At 40.4% G+C, this 27015-nt stretch overlaps 1 protein-coding gene and 1 pseudogene across 4 annotated transcripts in view; both read right to left on the bottom strand.

The window, feature by feature from the left end:
- Rgs7 (regulator of G protein signaling 7) overlaps positions 1-27015 on the bottom strand; it is a 436200-nt gene that overhangs the window by 159719 nt on the left and 249466 nt on the right. The window lies entirely within an intron of this gene.
- On the bottom strand, positions 4633-6524 carry LOC109693423 (lys-63-specific deubiquitinase BRCC36 pseudogene; annotated as a pseudogene).

Below are 27015 nucleotides of genomic sequence, written 5' to 3'. Positions count from 1 at the left end.
TCCCTCAGTGAATGTGGCCCCATGCCTGGCAAATCCACATAATGTGACAGTTTTCACGAACCATGTGTAACCAACACATGCATTGCTCTGGCTTCTAGCCAGGGCTGTTATATTGTATTTTAACCAAACTGAATACATAACAACAGGAAAATGAAAGGGAATTTGTTTTGTTGTAAGCATGTAAAAAAGAGCTGAGGGCATATACTTCCTGGAAGAGCTAATGCATTGGGGTGAGTCTAAGAAGTGAAAGGATTAAAAAATATTTTTTAAGTCCTTGCATTGTGATATTCCATGACCAAATTCCACTTGGTTGACTGTCACAGAAGAGCAAATACCCACCCCTCCAGAATAATCCAGATAGGCTTGGGATTCAAAAGCAGAAGGATACACATAACTACCTCCTTCCTGCACCAGAGGAGCAGCTGGGCCTTGTGTAATGGCCAATAGCAAAGATGGGCAACCTCAGTGAAGAGGCCAAAGAGCCACAGCAAAGTAATGGAAGCAGTCAGGCTTGCTGGAGGAGGGACATGGAGAGGTTGGACGAGAGCCAAAAAACTCCTCAAACCTCTTGAGTGGTGGACATGGAGGCAAGGTGAAAATTAAGAATTCACTTGTCTGAGCTTGGTGTGGTGGTATACAGCTGGAATCCAAGCTACTCAGGAGGTAGAGATATGAGTATCATGGTCCCAGGCTGGGCAGAGCAAAAGCATGACACCCTATCTGAAAAACAAACTAAAGAACAAAGAAAGGCTGGGGCTCAAGTGGTGAAGTGCCGACCTACCAAGCGCAAGGACCTGAGTTCAAACTCTAGTACTACAAAAAAAAATTAACTTGCCTGTGCTGGGTATAGTGGTTCACACCTTTAATCCCAGTACTCAGGAAGCTGGAACAGGACGATACTGAGTTGGAGGAGGTCAGCCTGGGCTACATAGTGAGATTCTGTTTCAAAAACATGAAATGAGTGAACTTGTCCATCAGAGGCTGTCCACAGTGTGAACTGAGGCACCTGTTGATGAGCTAGTCAATTACAGACAACAGGACAAGAGGACCTTACATTGACCAGGCCCATACATTGACCAGGCCCAAAGAACAGATCACGACCTACTACCAATGCTGGAAATTGAACAGCAGATCCATCTGGGGCAGAGGGCAGCACCTAAGGATATAGTAGAATGTGGCAAGTCAACAAAGGGCAAACAAGGCAGAAGCCAACCACGGTCATGATGCCGTGTAGCCTCCCCTGTACCAGAATACTGTTCATGAAAAGGAAAGGACTGAGAGGCTCAGGCAGGAGGATCACCAGTAGGAGGCCATCAGGGCTACATAGAAAATCTGTGACTTAAACAATCCAATGGAAAAGAAAAAATAAAGAAAAAGAGAAGGAAAGGAGAGGGGAAGTGGACTTGAGAACAAACTAGCCAACTGCAGGAAATCACCACAAAGTGGCAGGGCAAGCCGCATTGCCAAAGTCTCTCTGTATCTTTCCTCCTGTCTCTTCATCAATAAAATGAAATAGGGCTCACGAGGACATCCAGATCAGTGATACGGAAACAAACCAATGTGCACTGTGCCCACTGTTGTTTCTGTGGTCAGTTTTAAACAAGCTTCACTGGGGACCTGAAAACTTCTCTGCCCTCCACTTCAGGAGAGAATATGCCGCTCAACCAACATCAACATGAAGGTGTCCTCCCACCAAGCAGAACAACAGGAAACCACCTTTGCCAATAGATTTGAGAAGTCACTAGGGAAAAGTGGAATGATGGAGCCATTACCTACATCTACACCCTCAGTGTCACACTACATAATTAAATGACTCTACCATATCATGTTAGTAAGAGACAGAGTGACAGGAGGGGAACAAGCAAGGCAATGGCACTTCTGAGAGTCAGCATATTAACAGGACCTTTCAGCTTGTTAGTGTAATTGACCTTGTTAAACCCTGCTCTTGGTAAAATTTCCATGAGCAGAAGCTACAAGGATAATTTCCTTCTCAAGTTTCAAACCTGTTTCTAAACGGGTCTGAGCTATAAGATACCCGGCTCACATCACCAAGCCTTTGTTTTTATCTTACTTCTCTCTTTGTGAAATCATTTTGTTCTTTCAAAGTCTTTCATTTCTGTATTTTTCAAGTTTTCTAGTTTTTTTTTTTTTTTTTGGTAGTACCGGGGTTTGAACTCAGAGCCTTGCACTTGCTAGACAGGTGCTCTACCACTTGAGCCATGCCCCTAGTCCTCAAGTTTTAGGTTTTAGGATGCAAAGAGAACACATCCCAAAAATACTACCCTATAAAACCCAGATCATCTTCATCAATGCATGCCCTACCTTTTCACCCACCCCTCAATATATAAAACATGAGTCTATCTAACCATCAGTAACATTGCCTAAGTAGCATTTATATGCATTTATAAGATTAGTCTTTTATACAAGGTTGTCTGAAGGTCAAATGTTAGACAGGAATGGTTCAGTTTTAAATCCATAAGGCTAAGGTATACAATGTTACTTGTCTGTGGATAGCTACAGAATTGAACTTCTGAAACCTCTCTCCATTCATTTTTGCTGTGACCCCGTCTGGTATTCAGGAGACTGAGAGGTTTTTCCCATGGAGAAAAGAAATCTGCATGACTGTGTGAAAGGCATGGTTTTAATGAAATTAACAAGTAGTCCAGTTCAGCTGGGATAAAAGGAATTAGGGTGGGATATGATTTTAAAAGTTGCCAGGTTTTTAGAAAACACTTTCATTGTCAAGTGTATTTAGGAGCATTGAATTGTGAGTTTAAAAGCTCTCTGCATTTATAATTCACAATTAAAATATCTCTAAATCTAAACTTCCACAGTTTCAAAAAGTTTTGCATTTTCAACTGTAGGCTCACACCAGAGAGTCCAACAGCTTCTAAATGAATCTTTCAGAAGTTGGGAGGAAAGCCACGTCTTTATAACACATTTTCATGCTTCCTGAAATTTTAAATTTCATTGTTTATCTGCTAAGGACATTTTTAGACTTACTCTTCGGCTACAGCTTAGCAGACAGAATATAATGCAAAAATCGTTCAATAAAATTTCTCCTTCTTAGAATTTTCAACATTTTTTCTTAATGCTAAAGAAATAAAATGCATATAATTTGTGTAATTAAAAAACTTAATATGTAAATAAACCTTTAACCTGAGGATCATTAAAACTTGATTTAATAGACATTTATAACCAAAGCTGAATTTGCTCCCCAGAAGGCTTGTAGCCTTATAAATCTTACATTACATGATTATCTTGCAAGACTAATGGTACTAAAATGTCAACTTCCATTTTTATGCTAATTTCCTCCAAATTTCAGCACACCGAAATTACCATCAAGTGAATTTATGTAAATCAATCTAATTTTTTAAAATGGCAATCGTATTTAGAATAATTTCATTTAGGCAAATTAACCTTTAAAAGCAAGTGTAGGTATTTTTCCTTACCAGTGGTCAATGTTAAGATATCTGTTACAAGATTCAGCACTAAGGATCTCCTTGCATCATCTGTATAGTTATATACATGCCACACCCCTCCAGTCCCTGTCCTTGGCAACCATTAATCTATTCTTCATTTCTATAATTGTGACATTTAAATACTGTTACATAAATAAAATTGTGCAATGTCTACCCTTTGGGAGGGCTTTTTTTCATTCACCGTAACACTCCAATGGGATTCTTCTAAGTTGTGTATATTAACATACTGTTCCTTTCCATTGCAGAGTCGTATTCCATGGCAATGATGATAAGCTATCCTACTCACTGCAGGACACCAGGGTCGTTTCCAGTTTGGGCTATCACAAATAAAGCTGCTTTGAAAATCTGTGTACAAGTTTTTGTGCCAACAGAGATTTTTATTTCTCTGGGATAAATGTCCAGGAGTGAAACTGGTGGGTCAAAAAATATGTGTGTTTAACTTCCTAAGAAATTTCTGCATTGGCAGAGTGGTTCAAGTATTAGAGTACCCATTGAGCAAGTGCAAGGCTCTGAGTACAAACTTCAGTACCACCAAAAAAAACCCACCAAATTTCCAAACTTCTCCAGAGAGGATATACTATTTCACATTCCTGTCATCAATGCATGAGAAATTTACTTTGTGTCCTCAGTAGCATTTGGTATTTTCACTATTTTCTCATTAGTCATTCTGATGAGTGCCTAAGTCATATCTCATTGTGGTTTTAATTTGCATTTCTTATGACTTGTAAAGTTCACCACCTTTTCATGTGCTTATTTGTCATTGTATGCCCTCTTTGGTAAAATGCCTGTTCATGTGCTTTGCTCATTGTTAATTTGTTTTTATTGAATTTTGAGCACACTATGTTTTCCACATTGATCAGATACCATATGGTTTTCAAACAATTTCTCTCCATCTGTAGGAGAAACTTCTTAAATATTTTAAAGAGTAGCATTCAATGTATCACCTTTTTTGTTTTCTTATGGATTGTGTTTTTGAGATAGAGTTCAGAAATATGTCTCCTGAACATTTTTCTCCTATGATTTTTAATAAAAGTCTTATAGTTTTACATCTCATATTTAAATCCATGAACCATTTGGAGTAACTTTTATAGAAGGTGTGAGGTTTAGGATGAGGTTCTTTTTCTTCCCAATGGGTATCAATTGCTTCACTATGACTTGTTGAAAAGGCTGTACTTTCTCCACTGACTCACTTTTGTACTGTGTCAAAAGTATCTGGGCATTTTTATGTAGTCTATTTCTGGGCTCTCTTTTCTTCCCTAGTGATCTATATGTCTTTCCCTCTGCCTATACCATATCATTGTGACTACTGCTTCTTTGTAGTTAGTCTTAAAGTTCTGTAAAGTGAGTCCTCCAAACTGTTCAAAATTGATTCAGTTTAATTAATTTTATGCTAAGCATTTTCATTGTCCCACTTTGTCTCTTACTTTATTCTATGGAAGAAAGTTTTTCCATAAGCTCTTCCTTTTTTAGTTGCAACTCTTGCAAATGGTGTTGGTTTTGTTCCAATCTGTCCTCCAACTACTGAAGGAAAGGCCCCCTGACTGCTGACATTTGACTGCACAGATTCTTGGTAAACAGTGAACCATTTTGGATCTGAGTCCAGATGTGTTAGGTTGTGAATTCTCCTTTTTGAAACCTGTTCTTTCTGGCACAGGACCTCAAGCAGCATCCCTGATGATTCATGGTGCTTTCCCAATGATGACATGAGGTACAAGATGGGCTGAGCTCTTTTGGGCCTGTGTGGATTAGAAGCAGGTCCCCGCCCAGTCCTTATATTTTTATCTTGTATAAAAAGGAAGAAATACGTCCTAAAATAATCTGGCATGTGGCTTGTGTGCCAAAATCAACATGTGAAGGCCGAACAGTTACATGAGTAAGGGATACCATCCTGCAACTCTCATTGGGTGACCTGTTAGTCCAGTCAACCTCTCCACCTCTGTTGAGGCTGCAGAGAGCTGCTCTGGAGAAATTTCTGTTATGTCCTTCTTATAGGAATGCCGTAAGATGAAGACAGAATGAATGTGAATTTTTCTGAGGGTCAATCTTTTCAGCAACTGTGTGCAATTCAGTTCCATCCATGCAAATTTGGAGTCACTTGTATTACTTTTCAACTCCCTTATACAGAGACCCATCACCTCCTCCTTTCCTGTGCTCAGAGCGTGGTTGAAACAAACAAGGAAAACATTGAACATTAGATGAGTTACCTGCCTGCACTGCCATCTTGGTCCACAGATTAGTTTTTTTTTAATTTGGGAACAATGAGTTTCAAATGACTTACCTTATGAAGCTGCTGTAGAGGGATAACCTTTGAACCGCAGCATGAAATAGGGGCTCAATTAATGATATCCCTGTGCCCTATAATGTCAACTAGTCAGTTGGACTCCATTAAAATTAATTATAGGTTTACTTACTTGATTATGAGTAATATAAACATTTTTACACTTAAATGGATTTTATCAACTTGCGGTCTCACAGGCTACATCCAAACAACACAGAAGAGCCCAATGGTGTGGTCTATCTAACCAACACAATATGCATGCATTCCTTAGTGACTGCGAACAAACGTGGATATATTCTCTACAGTTATGCAGGCTGCAAGGAAGGAAGGGGGGAGGAAGGAAGGGTATTTCTTCCAAGGCCTCTCAATTGAAATCCTTTCCTTATCCGGCTTCCAAAGGCTGTAGACATGGCTTGCTGGCTGTGTGATTCCAATCTCTGCCTCAGTCTCCACATGGCTTTCTTGGTTTATTTGCCTTTCTTATCCCCTAAACACAAGTGTCCTAGTAAGATTTATAGCCACCCATACAATCCAGGATGATCTTATCGAGACCCTTAACTTAATTCTCTCTGCAAAGTCCCTTTTTCCAAATGAAGTCACACTCACCAATTTGGGGTTTAAGGTAAGGTGTGGGCACCTTTTTTTGGGGGGGGGTTGGATACCCTCTCATCTTCTAAAGTAGCTAAAGTAGCTGTTGGACTGAATGAACTAACGTTTCAGTTTGGTCAAAGGATTAATCTTAAAATTGTTCATAAAGTTGTAGATTACCCTAGAAAAACAGAGAGAAGTGTTTTTATTTCTTTGTACAATGATTCCATGATACAACCATCTGGTTAGATACTCTAGGACACATGATCAACTGTGTCAACTTACTGTTTTTCCCTTAAGTAGAATAAATACACTGTTTTAGCCATGGGGACCATTTTGGATCATTTCTTTGAATAGAGAGAAAGCAAATAACATGGTTCTTATGGTGTATATGGGAGATTAAGACAAGGTAATCCAGCTAATGTTTATGGTTTAATTAGAAACGCTGACAAGGCCTCAGTGCTGGGAGAGCTCCTTATTAGTGCTGTACATGTAGCTGGACTCCCTCCCTTCTCATTTTCTTTCCCCACTTTCAAAGATCCAAAGAAGTTTAATTTTGCATGCACCAGTAACAGTGAGCAATGTGCATTCAGCTTCCTCTACAGCAGGACCGCAGCTGCCTGGGAGTCCTTGCTCTGCTGTAATAAGCAGGTTTGGTGCTTGTTGTCCCTGCTTCACTGCACATGGGGTGAATGGCTGGCTACAGAGGAGAGCAAAGAGACATTTCCAAATAAACAAAAAACATCATTTCAAAAACTCACTTTCTGTTTTCATTTCCAAGGTCTACAATTCATTTCCAAAATGCTTAGCTACTCTCCTGGACATAATTCCTTGGCTTTGCTTCTGAGCATATGCACAGCACTGAGACAGCAAGCAACCTCTGATTGATGCTCAGCTCTGATATATTACACAGCACACAAGAGGAATGGATTCACAAAGAAACTTCCTCAGTTTTACATGGAGAACCAGGTATTCATTGACTCAGGGACTTATGAACACTTTAGAGTCTCTAACTACAACATTTGGGCTTTTTTCCTCATGGAAAAAGAAATTAGGATGGTAAACTATTAACTAGGATTTAATTATTTTATTTACTATTAAAACTCTATATGGAAGTCTTGTGCAGTGGCTCATGCCTATAATCCAAGATACTCAGGAAGCAGACATATGGAGGATTGAGGCTCAAGTCCAGCTTGAGCAAAAAGCTCCCAAGATCCCATCTCAACCAATAGCTGGGTGTGGTGGTATATATGCCTGTCATCCCTGGTACATGGGAGGCATTAACAGGAGGCTGCAGCTCAGGTACGTAAAAGCACGAGACCCTGTCAGAAAACTAACTAAGCAAAAAGGGCTGGGGGCATGGCTCAAGTAGCAGATGCCTGCTTATCAAGTCTGAGGTTCTGAGTTCAAACCCCAGTTCAGCACAAAATAAAAAAAATGTGGAAACATTCCTAATAGGTATGATAATATTCCATATTTGTTCCTTATGAAAACCTATCTACTTAGTTTTCATGACCAAATAACCACTAATCACTTGATAACAGTGGTTACTATTCAATACATAGGTGTGTTCTCTCTTCCCCCTGAGGAAAATGGTAGTGGAGAATAAGCAATGAGCACCTGATTCACCTAAGGTGGAAGCAGGTGGAAGGCAGTGATCAGGGCATCCAATAGCCTCTTGGTTTTCTCTGACCTCTGGATGATCTGCTATGCTATTGAGGTAGCAGATGTCAATGCAGAATGAGGATCTAGGATGACATTAGGTAGAACTGATTACAGGCAAAGCTTTTAACATTCAATACTTCACTATTCCACATCCCAGCCCTATTGGGTAAGTGTTTTTACTCTTATATCATGTATGCCCAAGGTGGGGCTTAGGTTAGGTACCTTGCTGGCCTCACCAAGGGGGAAACTGATGGATAGATCTCTGGCTCCAAATCCTATGCGCTTGATAAAATAAAACTTCTGAGATGTTCTATGTTAATTATACAGGCCAGATGGTGGAAGGAGAGGAGGTAAGAGAAACCAATCGTCTAACAGTTACTGTTCCACATTCCTGAATGTACATTAAAATACAGACTTAAAACCCTGGCAGGCCAACTCCAGTCTGCCAAAGTTTCCATCCTTTCATACTTCCACACCCCAACCAGACCTGAGGTGACAAGTGCCTCTCCTTATAGTTAGTCCTCATCTCAACACTTCGATCCCTTATCCACAACCAGTGTAAGTTCAACATAAATGATTTATGCTTTCATCCCCCAAATTTATGCTCAAAAATACTCTTGGCAATTAGTCCTGGAGAACATACTTCCAACCACTAGCGAACCTTGCTGCCCTTTCTGCTGGCAGACATGAACCTGCCCCACAACTTGCTGCTTTTCTGGCTAGCATCTGTAATGACTCAATAAACCCCTGTACTTCAGGAAAGGTCAGTAACAACTTACTCAGGTTTTGATAACAACTAGAAGATGCAAGTACTGACCAAAATGGCCATTTATCCTTTGCTTGACTAAACTGTTTGTTTTTGTGGTACTGGGATTCGAACTCAGGGTATTATGCTTGCTAGGCAGGCACCTTACCACTTGCTTTTAGTTTGTTTTTCTGATAGGGTCCCAAATTTTTGCCCAGGCTGGCCTCAGACTATGATCCTCCTACCTCTGCCTCTTGAGTAGCTGAGATCACAGGTATGAACCACCACCCTGGAAATTTGACTAAGCTTTAAGCAGGATGCTTCCTGATGGCAGTCGCAGACCTCCCTTGTCTTTGAGAATTTGCTTTAGCAAACTTGTAATTCTGACTCTACCCCTATGAGCTACAAATCTTTTTAAAGGCCTCATGCCAGTTTTGCCACTCACATCTGTCTTTCTCAAGGACCTGAGAGCCACCCCTTTGAACAAAATCACCAGTGAAGTTAGTGCCTCAGCTCTGTGGAGGTATGTACATGCCTTCCATTCTCTAAATACTATCTCTTATCATAAAGTTAGAAAAAAATTCTTTTTCCTTTCAGGTAAGGCCAACTGGCATACACAGAATGGGCTGTGATGTCCTCTGCCAGCTCTTAAAAACTCTCTTATCTTGGGTTTCAGAGGAGTTGAGTTCAGACTACATTCTAGTTTTGCTCACTATTGTAATAGCCTTAAATAAAGTCTTCCTTGCCTGTTCATGCTGCCTGGCTCAATGTCTGCTTTGACGGTGTTTTTTTGTTTTTTAATAATTATTTTAAAGATGAGTAAACTGAAGTACCAGAGATGAATTAACTTGCCCAGTCACACAGCTGATATATCCAGGAGTAGAACCCAGACCATCTAGGTTTAGATGAATCATTACACTTCAAGAGAAGTAGTACATTGCAGGGTTATAAGGAGGTGTGGGAAGCCCAGCATCTTTACATGACAGGAACAAGTGCTCGAAAGCTGGATGCTATGACTATGGGGAGGAAGGAAAATATGACTGACTTCCAGCAGCCCTGGTGGGACCAGGAGGTACCGCTCATTAATCCTGGAACATTACGGTAGTCCCTGAAGTTGGCGCTTACTCTGTTTCCCTGTAGTTGAAAGGCTCCCCTTGGTTACACACCCACTCGTGGCCTACCCGACACAAAGCCTGATCATCTTTGAAGGCTGATGGGTTATTATGGCAGTGACATTTCTGAACAATGAGTTGCTGCTATAAAGGGTAGGAAAGAAATATGAATTGGTCATTTTAAAGGTAATCAGGTGGTAGCTCATACCTGTAATCCAGGCTACATGGGAGGCACAGGTAGGAGGACTGGGGTCTGAGGCCAACTCCACAGTAAACCACAAAGCCCCATCCAAAAAATTAAAGCAAAAAAAAAAAGGGTTAAGGTGTGATTAAAGTGGTAGAGCAACTGCTCAGTAAGTATGAAGTCCTGAGTTCAAATACTGGTACCCCCCAAAAAGACAAACAAAATATAAATATCATTAAATAGGCTTAAGATGTCAAATACAAGACAAAATTGAAGAGCAGAAAGCCAAGGTTACTCATAGAAACTAACATATAAGTAAAGAGAACAGAGGAAATTGTGGAGGAAGATATGTATCAATACTCAGAGAAACCTTGATTTGAAATGCTTTTGCATTAATTTGAACTGGGGATAATTTAGGGCTGTTTTGCTTTGTGCCCAAATTAGAAAGGCAAATGTGATACTCTCACCCCTTTTTCAAGAACAAACAGACCTCTGATTGCAAATTAAAGTGCTAATTTCTATCCAATTTAATTTTTTGATAAATTCCTCATGAGAGCCACTGATTTTAGAAGCTTTCAAGTGCTGCAATAGCTTCCACACTGTTGAGTGCCCAGGAAGCCAACTGGTTTCAGACTCTATTACAATGATTTCTGAAATGCCATCAGGACAGTAAAAGTCACCCCCTGGAAGAGAAGACAAATTTCAGCTTACAGAGCAGAAGGTTTCAGTTCTCCTAGTGTGCTATCGAATGCAGACAAGGAATTGAGGGTACCAGCTGTTTAGTCAGCTTTTGGTACTATAACAAAGTACCTGAGATAACCAACTTTAAAACATGGAATGGTTTATTGTGGCTTATAGCTTTGGAGGTTGCAGTCCATAGTCATTTGACCTCGTTGTTTTGAGCATATGGGGAGGCAGCACAGCATGGCAGAGAAACTGCTCACTTCATGATGATCAGGAAGCAAAAAGGACAGGAAGGGACTAGGGTTTCAATGTTCCAGTGAAGGGCAACACCCAAGACCAGAGTTCCTCCCCTAGGCCCCACCTCTTAAATGTTCCACCGCCTCCCAGGAGGGCCATGAGCTGGGGATCAAGCCTTTATCGTGTAGCTCTCTAGAGGATATTTATCTAAATGAGAGCACTAGCGTTTAAGAAAATACAGATATACATTGGGGATGTGGCTCAGTGGTAGAGCTCTTGCCTAGCATGCCCAAGACCCTGGGTTCCACCCCCAGCATTGACAAAGTAAGTACAACTGCACCATGGGGTTGAGAAGGACAGACGGGTGATTGATAGTGATCGCAGTGGCAGCAGAAGCAGGTATAATGGAAACCACAGTGATTAGCTAGCTCAGCTTGCTGTCCACTTACTAAGACCTTAAGCCCGACCCACGTGTACTCAGCATTTTAATCTTCACAGCAATCCCTCAGATGCCACCATTTTCCTCATTCTACAGCCAAGGAAAGTAAAACAGAGAGGTTGGCCACTTTGCCAAAGTCATACTACTAGATGTCTGAGATCTGAAACCAACAGCATGGTCCAGGTTTTTGCTGGTGGCTGAGTAGCCCAGGCAGGCCTGGAACTCACAATCCTCCTGCTTCAGCTCTCCCTTCTACCCCAAATGCTGGGATTACAGATGTGCACTACCATGCCCTGCTGAGTTTTCCATCTGCAAATTGTGGAAAGTCAATCAAGCCAAACCTGGGGAGGGAGGATTGCCTTTTTCCTCTGTCTACACCTGGAGATTCAGAGAGGTGAGGAAAGAACAAAAGCGGGAAATTCCAGAAGGTTAGTTTTTAATGGAAGATACTATAGTTCATAAGAACATACTGATCAAGGCTAGGAGTGTAGTTCAGAAGCAGAACATGGGCCTAGTACGCATGAGACCCTGGATTTGATCCCTGGCACAGGAAAACTTTACCAGAATCATTTCCAATGAATTCAGTTGCCTGACAGAGGTACTAGAGGAAAATGCAAAACCCAAATGTTCAGACACCTAGCAGCTTATTTGCAAAATCAGTACTATAAATACGACTTATAGTGCACTAAATAAGTGAGGGCAGACTGGGGCTCAAATTGGATCATTATGGGATGACCTATCCCTCAGGTGAAATAATCTAAATTCTTTATGCTGGTTGCACAGCACGAAGTGTGAATGGCAAATGGCAAAGTAACCATACATTCTAAATGGCAGTTCTATATTGACCAGCAAGTTGTCTCTTTACTACACTCTTTAACTTCTCCATAGAGCACAACGCAATCTGTAAAGGATTAAACGAACAATTTCTTGTTTGCCATCTGCATCCAAATCTGAGACATGCAGCAACTGCATGTCTGTCTCCCTGTTATATTTTCATTTCCCCTCTGTCTGGTGGAGTGCCTCACATTTAGAGAATACTCAATAATACTTGTTAACTTTATAAATTAAAGCATTTCTTCTGAATGCTTTTTCAGAATTATTAATTTATTCTACTAAATTTTCATTGAGTGCCCTCTACCTGTCAGGCACTATTCTGGACACTAGAAAGCTAAGAGTGAACCAAACAGGCAAGGTCATGCTCTTTTCCCAGTTCTATTACAGACAGAGGCAGATACTTGTAACCTGTGCATAAGTAAAATTAGTCCAGATGTTTTTAAGGACTGGGAAGAAAATCAAATGTGTCTTCTGAGTGACAGGGACTATTGGTGAGGATGGATAGAGACATGGAAATAATTGGGCGGGTTTAGAAGACTCTTTGAATGATCGTAAGAAGATATTTGTGAGTGGATCAAGGGAAAATATTTGGGGGCTTAAGAAATGCTAAGTCCTGGAGAGAGACTGAGCTTTGAATGTAGGAAGAAAAAGGAAGTCTATGTGGAGTGTATTGGGGCAGGGGGAGATTGGAGGAGAAACTTAAGGAGTAAGCAGGGGCCCCAAAATTCAGACTATGATCAGGAATTCATTTTTATCCTCACTGTGGTAGGAAGTCAGTGAGTGATATGAAGTAAGGAATAGCATTTGGTTTGCATTCTTGGCAGTACTGGGGATTGAACCCAGGACCTTGCACATGCTAGGTACGTGCTCTACCCTCAGCCCATGATTTGCATTTTTAAAAAGATTACTTTGGCTTCTATGTGGAGAATAGCTTGAAGATGAATATGGAAGCCAGGGGACATGTTAAGATTGCTGTGATGTAGTCCAGAAGTGGGATAATGGTGACTTACACAGGGTCGGGAGGTGGAAAGCAGAAGCAATGAGAATATTTTGGACTTTGAGATTCTTTTAGTGACACAGCCAATGGGGCTTAGGATGGGGGCGTGAGGAAAATAGTCACAGATCAGGGTGACTCCAGGTCTGGATATGCATAGCTGAATGAGGAGAGATGGAGCTATTCACTTACGTGGAGTAGAATGGAGAAGAAATAGGATTGGCAGGGGGAGGATGGAGAATCAAGAATTTGGCTTTGTCAAACATAAATGTGAGACATGTCAGATATCCACATAGAAATGTCAAGTACATAAGAGAATACTGAAATTTTGAAATGATCAGTATACAGGTGGCATTGGAATAGGATTATATTATTGATAATGGGAGATGAGTGATTTACGAGTTTCATGCAAATCTACACTAAATGGGCTCATTTCTAATTCAGATGAAAGGAGATGTCCTTAGTTTGTGAACTGCAGAGAAAAATCCATCACTGGTGAGCCTGGCTACTGGGCATTGGTCATGTTGCATGCAGGGCATCAGAAACTGAAGATGGGGACGGACGGCATTGGACTAAGGAACCAGTGATGCTTAAAAAGCAGGCTCTGGCCTTCTTTCCATGCCAAGGCCGGAGTGCTGTGGTTCACAGGTTTCTGTGGTTCACATGCTTTCTCACTTGGAAGAAAGAAATACAACTATAACTTAAGCATATCCAAGGCTTTTTGGTTGCAATATTGTACTTGTTATGCAGCCAAAAGTGAAGAGGAACAGAGCACACAGTTCTATGTCACTGGATCCATCTTAATATTTGATTTCCTAATATTGAGACTAAGACTGAGTTGTCAGTGAGAAAGGAAGGAGGAGCCAGGTAACAGGAAACCACAGAAGCCAACCAGACACCAGTAAGACACTGGCAGAGCAAGGAAGATCTGAGGGGGCTTGGACAGTCACAGTGAGGGACCTGAGGGTACACAGACAGTTTAGATGGGCTGAAAAGCAAAGAACCAAACAATTGATATGAAATAGTCTTCAGTGATCCTATTTTTGAGGGGCTCACAGTCTAGGTATTTCATCACCAGATGCTCCATAACACCTATGTGATGGCTACAGTGCAGCACTATCTGTGATAGAGAAGAAACAAGAACAAAGATGAACCAGGGTTCCAGGGACAGAAGACTCCGCTTCTGTGTTTTAAAGACACTAAGAATCAGGCGAGTGGAGGGAGGACAAGATGTCTGACTCAGGTTGGCAGGTGGGAAGATAAGTTACTCTAGCATAAAGAGAGTCATCCTAGGGGATAGGGATGACTGAGGAGGTAGAGGTCAAGGGGAAGAAGAGATTTCTAGAGCTTAGCTCTCTAGGGTTCTAGGATGAGGTTGCTGATATTAAAAAAACTAGAAACTGGAGGAAGGCATTCTACAAGTTAGTACAAACAAACAATTTCCTGACATCAATTTGCCATAGGGGGAAAAAATAACAATCTAGCAAAATATCATGTACCAAATTTTCTTATAGTTTGAGACAAAGCAACAATATTTATTTTCATTGCTCCTTCATGATTTTTAAAAAACCCTTATAGTATTATGTTCATTTATTCTAAACATAAGCAAAAAAATCTATCTTTCTAATTTTTTTTTAAAGCCTGTCATGGGACTTAGAATCATGGTGAAAAATGACTTTGGGGGCATTTTGGAAATGAGTTAGCACACATCTGCTTAAGAGCCTTTTCTTTTCACTTGAACAAAATATTCTGAGTGCAGTGACACACAGAAAATAAGAAATTTAATATTTTCAGCCTTCAAGATGAATGTTACAGCATCTGAACAAGAATAAATGCCATGATTATTCAATTACTGTCATCCCAAGATCTTATTTACCACCGGCTTCCCCAGCATGCTAATCTATTCACTGCTAAATTGAGTAATTCCCTAAAGGGGGACGCCACACTTCACTGATTGCTCGCCCCCAAGCTCCAGCTTTCATAGCACTGACACACAGACAGACTTCACAGAAATGCTCCTATGTGCCCTGGATGTAATATAAAGAACATGTGCCAAAAAGATGGCGTTAGACTCAACTTCATTTTTCTCCTTATTACGTGGCTCTATGGTGACATCCCTTTGAAACATAACTAGTTGTGGCAATATGTGAAAGGGACAGGCAGAGACAATACACAGTTATTTAGCCAATAACGGAAGGCCTGCAGCTCTCTCCTTGAGTGATGCATCATGTGACATTACAGCTTCCAGATTGTCCAAGATTACTAGATTAAATGATTACACTGAGAGTAAAGACGGCATTTTGTAGGGCACTACTCTCTCGGTAATGTTTGGTACAGGTCCTACCTGGGGGTTGGTACCAATGGGAAGGGGGAGGATATAAGGAGAGGGTGCAGGAGGATGAACATGATGGAAATATTACGAACTCAGGCATGAAAATGGCAACACGAGAACTGCTGAAGCTGTTCCAGAAAGGGGTGAGGGGGGATAAAGGAGAATGATGGAGGGGGCGAATTCAACTATGATATATTGTAAGAACTTTTGTAAATGTCACAGTGTACCCCCAGTGCAACAAAAATATGATAATAAAAAAGAAAAAAAGGGCCTATCTTGTGGTAGGCATTCAATAAACATTTGATAGATGAAAAAACAAAGGAATAAGCTGGGTTTACACACCCCTTCTTATGTGAAGGCAGTGCACAGTGACTGAGAGGGTGGGGGTGGTGCCCATTTCTTTTACATCAGCCATCATCTGTTGAGACATGACAGGTAGATCTAATACTGATTGATAGATGTGGGTTTCTACTCACTCACAGAACACAGATTAACATGATTTTGAATTGTTCTAGTGTATGTCTATACACACACACACACACACACACACATATATATGCATCTATGTAATATGCAAATATATCTGTTTGGTGTGTATGTAACTGTATATTCAGCCCTCCTTACACATAGGTTCTGTACCTGTCAAATCAACAAAGTGCTGAGATAAAATATTCAGAAAAAATTTTTTCATCAGGCTGGCCTTGAACTCAGGATCCTCCCACCTCAGCCTTCCAGGTGCTGGGATTAAAAGCATGCACCACTACTAAACCCAACAAAAAATTGCATCTATGCTGAACATTGTCATTATGCTCTAAATGATACAATATATCAACTATTCACACATCACTGACATTGTACCATTATAAGTAATTTGAAGTTCTTTACCGTACATAGGAGATTTGCTAAGTTATATGCAAATACTATACTGTTGCATATAAGGGACTTGAGTACCTTTGAATTTTGGAGTGGGGGGTGTTCCTGGAACAAATTCCCAAGAGGAACAACTGTACATATATGTGTGTATATAAATGAGCGTATACGAATATACTTTTATATGCCCATCGTCTTAGACAGCTCCACTTCCTGGCCAATGATGATCTGTCTCTCTTCACTGCCCCTATCAACAAGTGCTATTGGCTTTGCTGCTGGAACAATCTCAAACCTGCCTCTTTCTCATCTCCTCTCTCACCACTACAGTCTAGACCAATGTCACCTCTTCCCTGGACTGTACCATGGCCTTCTGGGGAGCAGTGGGTCTTATGGCTTCTATTCTTCCTCCTTGAACAATTCTCTACACAGCAGCCAAAATAATTGTTAAAAATGGTCCTCTTTACAAAACTCTCATACGTGGTCATAAGGATGAAAACCAACTGTCCAGGAAAGATGGGCTCAACTGGGCCAGTCCACATGACATCCTATCCTTTCACCAGAGTACTATGAGCACCCCTTCTCCTCCACACGCACTATGTTGAAAGATTCTCCATAGAGAGAGTAGGGGTTCTGATATCCAATGAGAGGGGAAGGGATGGCTGTCAGTAAAGGAATGGATATGTACCACATGCTCACGATGGCCTTCTCATGGGTCTTACATGAAGTGAGAGAAATAAAAATGATATACTAAAATGCATATAAAGCTAACTAAGGTTAATTTTGTAAATTTTCCTTATTTTTCACTGGTCTTTTGAATTTGCTGCTATTGTTGTTTTGGTGATAAAATCCCTTTCCTTTCAACAGGTTGTGGTGATAGCAGAAGACAGTTTTCTTCTTAGACCTTTATTTGGCAAAATAAGGTCAATAGTTCTGTGGCAGTTCTTAATATAGTATCTAATTTTACTTGTTCATATCCTAACCTCTGTGAATCCTTAATCTAGAACATTTATTTCCAAAGTGCTTTCTAAACTATGACTGGGGTCACTTGCCAGAAAAAAAAAAAAGACAGGAGTTTATGTCAATTATGTTCAAAAGTGCTGTGGTAAGAAATACTGTTTTCGTTACTTACTTATTTTTGCCTCTCACTTACTAGACAAGCACTCTACCACTTTGCTCTATACCCCCAGCCTTGTCTATTTATTTATTTTTGATTTTTGAGTGAGGGTCTCACTATGTAGCCCAGGCTGATCTCAATTCTCAGTGCTCCTCCTTTTGCTGGGATTCCAGGTGCACACTATCAGGCCAAGCTATGACGTATTCTTTAAAAGATTCTTGCCACAGGAATTAGCACAGCCTGCAAAATGCCAACGTACTTCATGAGCCTCCAAAGGGTGACGTGGTATTCAGCGTATCCCACACTCATCAGATCAAGGGGCTTTGCTCCAAGACAGCCTAGAGGCTCTTTCTGGGAATGTTCATGTAGATTCTCATGAAACAGTCAGTTATCTCATGCTTGGTGTTTGCTGGCGAGTACAAATGCATGCTGCACTCTTTAGGGAAAGTGAAAGCCGGGAGACACCAGAGGAATTAAGACATAAGTTCAGACATCATGTCTGGTCACCCTCAATTTCAGCTTTAGTACTTTCAAAATATTCTTTTACCTTTGTGAAGGATAATCCCCACGTACATGCTTACACTTTCCCACATGACTTTGGAAGTCAAGCCATTGTGTGAATGTAAAAATGTACCCAAGTTCTGTTACTGTTGCCAGAGTAACTCTCAAGGATCACGGGGAAGGCATCAAGCATTGCCTAGAGTCAGAGGCTGGGGATGGAACAGGATATTATAAAGCAATTGCTCCACACCTGTCAATCAGAGGTGGCAAGGTCCATTTGATGACAGAAACCTGAAACAGTGACACTGCCTCTCTTCCAAAGGAAACAACAAACACTTCTTTAAAATGCTGAATGACATCATGCTTCTTGCTGCAAAAGTATGCTGGTTACATAATAGGAGACAGGTAGTTTTATAATTAGCACCTATTTACAGATGTCACGCATGGGGGATGCAAAAGAGCCAATATCCTAACATGAAATAGACTGAACAAAAGGCAAATAATTAAAACCAGCACAATCCTGGGTCAGTCTGTGAACATATTACTAAGAGAAAATGGTTTATCAGCCATGGAGACATGCATTCAGAACAGTAGGTGCATCTATCTTGTTTCTTTTCTCTAACGCTGAAGCTCTTGTCATGCTTAATAATTTCAGCCACACCAGCTCACACAGTCACCACTACCACCATCACCACCACTATGTGCGGCACCATCATCACCACAAACAGCACCTCCCCCACCGCCTCCACCCTCATCACCGCCATGATGCCACTACCTGCTGTGGTGGTGGGCGTGGCCTGTAGCATCATTTTAGCACATCCAAACCATGCAGCAGGGCACGATCAGTCTAACGCTAAGGCCCAGCCTATAAAATTAGTATGCTTTGATTCTGACATGCCTCTTGTCCAATGCTGCCTGAGCAACCACTGAGTTTCCTAAGAAGCTTGTTAAATTACATAAACAATTTATGCTTTATTTGACAAACATGAGCCGTGAGGAGCACGAATGAAACAGTCTGCCTAAAGAACACTTAGATCATTGTAGTAGGAACTCCCAAAAATAATAATCCAGGCATCTCAGCCACATATGCCCAGTTAGCTCTTCTTGCGGTGGGATGTGCCAAGTGATAGAGTGCTAGGTATGAGATGACAGAAATGTCCAGTCCAGGTCCATAAAGACTTCCCACATGTGAACCTTCAGGCATTTTCCTGTTGTACCCCACTGATAAGTATGGCGATCACGGGAGTCACATACTTAAATTGAAAAAAAAAGATGGAAATAGAAAAAGCCTGAGTCCCTTAGAAGAGAGCTGTTAAGGAACACATATTTGTGACTTTATGTGGGTAAGAGATAAACTATTACAATGAATCACTAAGACATAAGAGTTTATCTAAAATACCTAAGGAATCCAGCTAATACAGAAATTAATATCTCAAGATGGAATGTAACTCCCAGAGGCATAGTAAGTTGACCTAGTAGTCATGGGGTATTTAGCTAGGAAATATGTATCAGAGGCTGAAGAGATGGAGATCGAGGACCGTTTGGTAAGTCTGTCATCTACAAGAACTTGGAAGGTGAACAAAATGCTAGCTTAGTCTGCAGCTCTAGGTAAAGTACATGGAGAAAGTTAGAATATTAACATGCATTTGCTAGTGTTGGCCACCATTGGCAAGTTGCCACAATAAAAAGAAATAAATAAAAATAAGGTATCCTGAGGCAAGAATTGACTAGTTCTCCAGGACAGTTAGAAACAACTGGAGATCAAGTACTTTGTAGGATTGAAAAATCCAGACCCGTTATATTTTCCAACACCATCTCTAAGTGAAAAGGTATTTGCTGAATGAAATAATTCAGCAAAGACCAGTTTAAAGATTGCCTTCCCACTCTAGCTTCACAAGGACACAAAAATTGCAATTAAGCTAAGAGAGGCAATAGGCCAAGGAAACAAACAAACGAAAAAAAAGCAGATTTGACAAGTATATTTAGAAAAAAACTTGGGTATGACTGTTGACATTTGGAATGGACTGGAAGAACAAACATCAGAAACTCCTGAGTTTTTGAGGTGATTATGCTACCAGAAAAACCTCAAGGATAAATTTTCTTTTTTAAGAAGAACATAATGTTGCCTGGGCTTGCCTTGAATTCGTCGGCTCAAGAGATCTTACTGCCTCAACCTCTATAAACTACAGGTGCCTGCTACCACACCTGGCGAAGCCTAAAAATTTAAAAACATTTGACTGGCCCCTAAAATAACATTCAGAACTCCAAAATGGGTAGCAAGAAGAAATGAGTCATCAAAGTCAGGCAGCCCCTCATGGAGAATGTTCCCAAGGTGCACTTTTGACAGGACCCTAGAGAATGACAGACAAGGGAATACACCTGTAGATGAGCATCTGGTCAGCACTGCAAAGGGCAGAGATTAGCTTTGAGGACTCATTAAGACAGTTTGTCTCTGCAGGAAAACTGAGTGGAAAACCAAGGAGTAGAAAACCAAGGTAGCCACTTCTCCTTTAGAATGTTCTTGGCCTTTCAGGATTTGCTGAAAATAAAGGTCATTGTTTAGCAGATCCCTGAGACACAGCCACCAGAAAAGCAAACGTCTCATTTATCTTCTAACCCCTTTAATTGCTTTGAACCAGGGAATTTTGTCTGCCATTTTCCTAATGGAATTTATTAGGCACTTATCCTTTCTCTACAGTGGGACTGAACGGGGGTGAGGCGGTGGGTGGTGGGGAGGGAATACGTAACTTGTCTTTCTGTTCATGGACAGACAGCCCACAGGAGCCATATCTACTCCTGGCATATGGCTGCACACCATTGGATGGACTCTATTCTGTGAGTTAGACACAGTGGCAGAGTGAGGTTAGGGCTATCTTTGGCATTTGGTGGGTTCTTAGTGTGTTCTATGTGTGAGAAGAAAAAGGGAAGGAAAAGATATTTGGAATTCAGAAAGTAGACTGTGGAAGAGACCGGCTAGTTGATCCTAGGGCTCATTTCTTCTTTTTCTCTTGGTGGGCAGTGAGACAAGAGTTCTCTCAATCCTTTGTAGTTGGAGGTCCTGCCCTTGAAAATGACTGAGGTGACATGTGCCACCTTCCAGGCTAGAGCAGAAAAATCTCCCACCCATGACCCTTATGCTCTTTCTCCTTTTTGTTTGATGCTAACAAGCTGGAAACCTTGAAAGCTACCTGGTGACAATGGCATAGCACTTGTTTTGGAATTTCCATGTGCAATAAATAAACTAGTGTGTTAAGGTAATAACACAATATAGCCTTTGCGGTATATTTCCCTAACAGTGTTCAACTTGTGTTAATATGAGATGAACATAAAGTGCCCAACTGCTCTCCATCTCTTAACATGCTACATGCCCGTCAGCTTCCCATTACTGTGACAAATACTTATGATAATCAAGTTATACAGAGGAAAGGTTCATTTTGGCTTACAGTTTTAGCAGCTACAGCTTTGAGCCTGTGGTGGCACATCATAGCAGGGGACAGGTGATAAAGCAAAATCTCTCACATCATGGCCATGGCTGGAATTCAGAGAGAGAGACAGACAGAGAGAAAGAGAGAGAGGAGAGAAGAGAGAGGCTGGGGTTCCACTATCGCCTTCAAAGACATGCCTTCAATGACCTGAAGACCTTTCATTACAACACCATATCCTAACATTTCATGACCTCCAAACAGCCCCCACTTTGGGGAGCAGGCTTTAACACATGGGCCTTCAGGGGATGCTTAAGATCAAACTATATGATATGTTATGATACACCAGGAAGGCCAGAGATTAGCCCTGTGGACTCATTACTAAATACTAGATTACTAGGTACTAGAGAAAAGGTTAGATCAAAAAGAATTAACCTAGAAGGTAACACCCATGCACAGGAAATCAATGTGAGTCAATGCCCTATATAGCTATCCTTATCTCAACCAGCAAAAACCCTTGTTCCTTCCTATTATTGCTTATACTCTCTCTACAACAAAATTAGAAATAAGGGCAAAATAGTTTCTGCTGGGTATTGAGGGGGGGAGAGAGGGAGGGGGCGGAGTGGGTGGTAAGGGAGGGGGTGGGGGCAGGGGGGAGAAATGAACAAGCCTTGTATGCACATATGAATAATAAAAGAAAAATGAAAAAAAAAAAAGACAGTATGTCTCTGCAAAAAGACTGAATGAAAAGCCAAGGTGACCACACCTCCTTCTGACTGTTGTTGGTCTTTTAGGATTTCCTGTAAATAAAGCCTATTCTTTAGTAAATCACCAATTAAATTGTTATGAGACAGAGCCACTTGAAAAGGAAAGAGAAATCATTTATTTCCTAAGCACTAGATTAAGGTTCTTTTCCAAAGAGTTTTATTGATTTTGGCAAATGTGCTTCTAAGTACACTTGACATGCACAGGCACGATGTTTAATGAACGGCTTTTTCTACCGAGTGCCATTTTTTCCACAGATCTTTTATAAGCAGCTGGACGTATAGATGATCACAGAAAAATATGTAGACTCACATGTTTTACTTTACTTCTTAAAAGAAACTTCTCCTATTTTCACAAGTCTTCTTACCTCATTACAAATCTTCCTTGTTCTATTTAACCAGCGGAATATACTGGTCTTCCATAGCACCGTGTAAATAAATTTGCCACATTATCCAAGTGTGTGTATGCGTACAACTCCATTAAATATGGAGTTTAAATTGTGAGACTCAGAAAACATGACATTCTTTTATAGATCCATATTTATTATGGCTATTATCTCTTAAAGATAAATAGAAAGAAAAACCTATTTATAAATCTTTTTCAAAGTATTGACAAAGGGTATGTTGTTTTTATTGTTTTAATTTTCTAGTTTTATGAATTCCCCTGAACCATGAGGTATTATTGGGAAGTAGATTTTACTGTAATGATTTTTCACTGAGGTCAAATTAATTACAATAATTTAAAAAGACAGAGTGTGGTATTACATATTTTTTTCTTTACCCTCAGCTCATTTCTTATATTAACTCAATAAGCTAAAGTTTGAAAAAAATGTGTGCAAAAGCTTATCTGACCTTCCTTGCTTGGGGAGGTGTGCAGGCAGAGTCTCACGGAAATACTTCATGCTACTAGACCACAGCAATGTTGTGGGTTTTCCCTCCACCATCAGGCTAAGCCCTCCATGCTGACATTCTCTCTAGCCAGAGTTCTCCCTGGCAAAGGTGTCCTCCTTCCTTGCATGCCAAACTCCCACAGTCCCCAATTCTCCATGCAGAAGCCATCTACAGAAATAAAGCACTACCACAGCTAAGGTTAAATTTCCCCTAAAGGCTTAGTCCCTAGCTTGGTGCTTTTGGAATGTGCTAGAAACTCCAAGAGCTGGGCCTAGTAGGAGGTCTTCTGGTCACCAGGGATGTGTTCTTGAAGGACTAGTGAGACCTTGGCCCTTTCTCTTCCACTTTTTATCATCTTGGCCATGATCTGAGCATTTTTGCTATGTGATGTGCTTCCACTGTGGTGGTGCTGACCTATTCCCACCAGGGCCTACAAACAATGGATCCACTTGATCATGGACTGACACCTCCCAAACTGTGAGTCACAATAAACTTTTTCTCTCTGTGAGAGACTACAAACCTAAGGTGACTTAGGCCACATCTACAAATTGTCTGCCATAAGCAAGACAAGGAAGGACTTAAGGTTCAAGTTACCTAGTAAATTCAGGATTTGAAGTTCTTTCCAGCCTTCAGGATTTGAAGGCTTATGGTTCTATCTCAGCATCCTGAGATTTAGTACTAGCCTTTGAAAGCTAATTGTCTTGCGAGACTTTAAACTTCTTGAGGACTTGGTGCTTGTCTTATTTAAATGAGGAATAAGACAAAAACATCCTTGACCAGCCACGGGGACTACAACACTGCAATGGAACACCCACTATTCCTACACTACCTGAAAAGATACGAATCTCCCACATGACAAAGAGACAGAAAACTCTGAGGACTTTAGGAAGAAAGGATGATGGCTTTAGGTTTTTCCAAATGAGTCCTGCCATATGCATGGGGTCCTTTAAGTATATATCATAGAAGTACAATCTATGCATGTAATTTGTTTGCAAAAATATTTCATGCTTGCTATAGAACATCCATGTTGTACAGAAAGGGATTAGGAAGAAGCAACAATCCCCTAAAAGTACACTATTCACATTAAAAACTCCTATTAACATCTGCGTAAGCATCATCCCAGATAAACCTTTATAGCTATGTTTGTACTTATGCTCCTTGTAATTTATTTTGATTTCTGTTTTATGATTTTTCTCTCTTATGACATGAAGTGGGTATGTCTCTTTCTTGTTTTTCTAGCAGTTTCTTTACTAAACTTAAATAGTGTATTTTAACAAAGTTCTTAATATATTAAGTTTAGACATAAAGCAATACACAATGAAACAGTTTATTTCTTCCCATCTCTATTTTCTTATAGCATGCTCCAAAATTTTGCCCCCTTTATCCTACTGAAGTTATTTTTCCTTATAGATATTGTGAAACATTTAATTATGTATTCAAATGATTTTAATGTTCATTACTAGTCTGATTGTTCCATGAATGAATTTTAAAAATATCAGTTTTCAGTTCATTAGACTGTATTCTCTAATACACTAGAACCCAATTTCTGAAACATTTTGAATCTTTGAATATTTATTCATGTATTTTATTCTCTTTTCGTGTTAGCAACAACTTGACTCTATACAAAACTTCAGTTCTATAATTTTGTCTCAAGTTTTGCAGATGTTGTAGTATTGTCTTTTAGGATACAGTGCCCAGGAAAAAGTCTGAATCCAAGACAGTGTCTTCCTTTGTAATATATTCTTTTTCACATAGGTCTATAAACATATTTCTAGGTCTTTAACTTTTCATTGGCCTGCCACATTTGTCTCAGTGTTAGTCACTTTGTAATACACATGCCTGGAACATCTGGACTCATGTTGGTAAGCAGTTTGGGGTCTACATTCACTTTAGAAAATGATTTTCATTTCATTGTTCTGATAATATCTTCAGGTATAGCAATAGTCCTTGAGCCTGTCATTCATTTTTGCCTCATATCTACAATCTTCTCTGTAATAAGTTAGCTCATGCAAAGAAATCACAGCATTTTCTTTCACAGAGTGTTAACTACTATCATAGCTAATAGCCTTAACTGCCCCTTTCCCCTGAATTCTGGCTGGCTTTCTGTCTTGCTCTCCACACCGCAGACTCAGCTCTGCAGTGCAGATTCTTCTGAGTTTCTAAAGAGGTCTTCATTTCTGTGACAGCTGTTGCTTTCTCTCTCCTTCAAGTGGCTTCACATCCACTTTGCATGCATTTTATCACATCGTCCATCTCTGCATTTGGAATATTAAATGAGATGCCTTAAATTTTATTACATTCCTTCGTGTTGTCACACACTTGTATAAAACTTCCTTCTAGTTACTAAAGAGTGATACCTTCCAAAATGTCAACTACATGCTACACTCTTTTCTTCTATTCTTGGGCTACATTTTTTATAAGTCATTATTATTTGGAATAATCTATTTATTTATTGGCGGTACTGGAGTTGAACTCAGGCCTTGTACTTGGTAGGCAAGGACTCTCTACCCCTTGAGCCACACCTCCACCCTTGGCTTTATTTTACAAAAATGTAACCTGGGGAAGATATTTTATTTCAGGGATGTTTGTGTACTTAAATTCCCAAGTCTTTAATGGGCTCACTGTCATTCCTCTCCTGAATCTTTTCATCTGACCTTGACTTTCCGTGCTGAAAGACCTTTGTAAAAAAAAAAAATCAGTTTGGTATCATCCCTATTCCTCTGTAGATGGATAACCTCAAATACAGTTTACTTTCTCTGAAAATTCTTTCTTCATGACTCTAAGTATATCAGGCCACCGATAAGCACCCAAGTCCACAGGCTCAAATTCAGGATGTTGGAAAAATTACTGCTCAAGATTCTTAGTGCTGTATGTTGTTTTAGTGCCTTATATTGTTTTGTGGACTGGCCTAAAAAATCAAATAATAAACTGTCATTAAGAAAAATGTATTACATCCAACTATGTTTGAAATAGAGTCTGCTGATCGTCTCACACTTCTCTGTATTATGTTATAGTTTCTTACTTAGCCTCTTTTGCTATCCACATAGCTGTTATAGAAGATGTACTTTTTTATTTTGTTTTGTTCCTTGGTTTTCTGAGTCAGGGTCTCACTATATAGCCCAAACTGGCTTCAAACACAATCCTTCCTTCCTCAGGCTCCTGAGTGCTGGGATTACACGTGTGTTCCACCATGCTTAGCCAAGACATCACTTTTCCAGAGAGCTGGGGCTACCTTTTAAAATGCTTCATTTTAAAAATAGTTTTTTGGCAGGCATCTCATCATTCTCAGATTGTTCATCTGACAAGAATTTTGCCATTACCGGAAAGGTGTGGCAATGTGAGAGGTTCCTAGCCTCATTTAGTGAATACTTAAACTCACCACACAAAATGCTTAAGGGACTTTGGGCTTTAAAGGGGAAAAATATAAAAAGAATTTTCAGAAACAGTAATTACTACTACTAATAGTAATACTACAAATCCTGAATGAAAAAAACGTGAACTCCTTGAAGACATAGCTGAGAAGCCATTTCTTGTAAGCAGCGATCCCCAACTACGCAGGCTATAGCGACTCCTTTGGGCACCCATCTCCTTTTCCACAGAATTCTGTCTTAGCCCTGACCACATGATTTGCAGTTATTTGCACACAGGTGACTCACTCAAGGACAGGTTGGTACCATCCTGATAGCCACACTCCGGAAGGCCAGGTGTTATGTGCAAGGATTAATTCTCCCTAGAGGGGACTGGGGTGGTCTACACTCATCTGCAGACATCTGTAGTCAGAAGTCTTGAAGGTCCTCAAGTTTTTCATCCTCAAAACAGAGTGCTCAGCCAGTGCATGTCCACTGGCCTTGAGGACTGCTGGCGGGGTGGATGTCAGTT

The sequence above is a fragment of the Castor canadensis genome, chromosome 11 (assembly GCF_047511655.1).
Source record: "Castor canadensis chromosome 11, mCasCan1.hap1v2, whole genome shotgun sequence".
In the NCBI taxonomy this organism is placed as follows: Eukaryota; Metazoa; Chordata; class Mammalia; order Rodentia; family Castoridae; genus Castor; species Castor canadensis.
The sequence above is the reverse complement of the archived record's forward strand: the minus strand, read 5'-3'. Positions and strand labels throughout refer to the sequence as shown.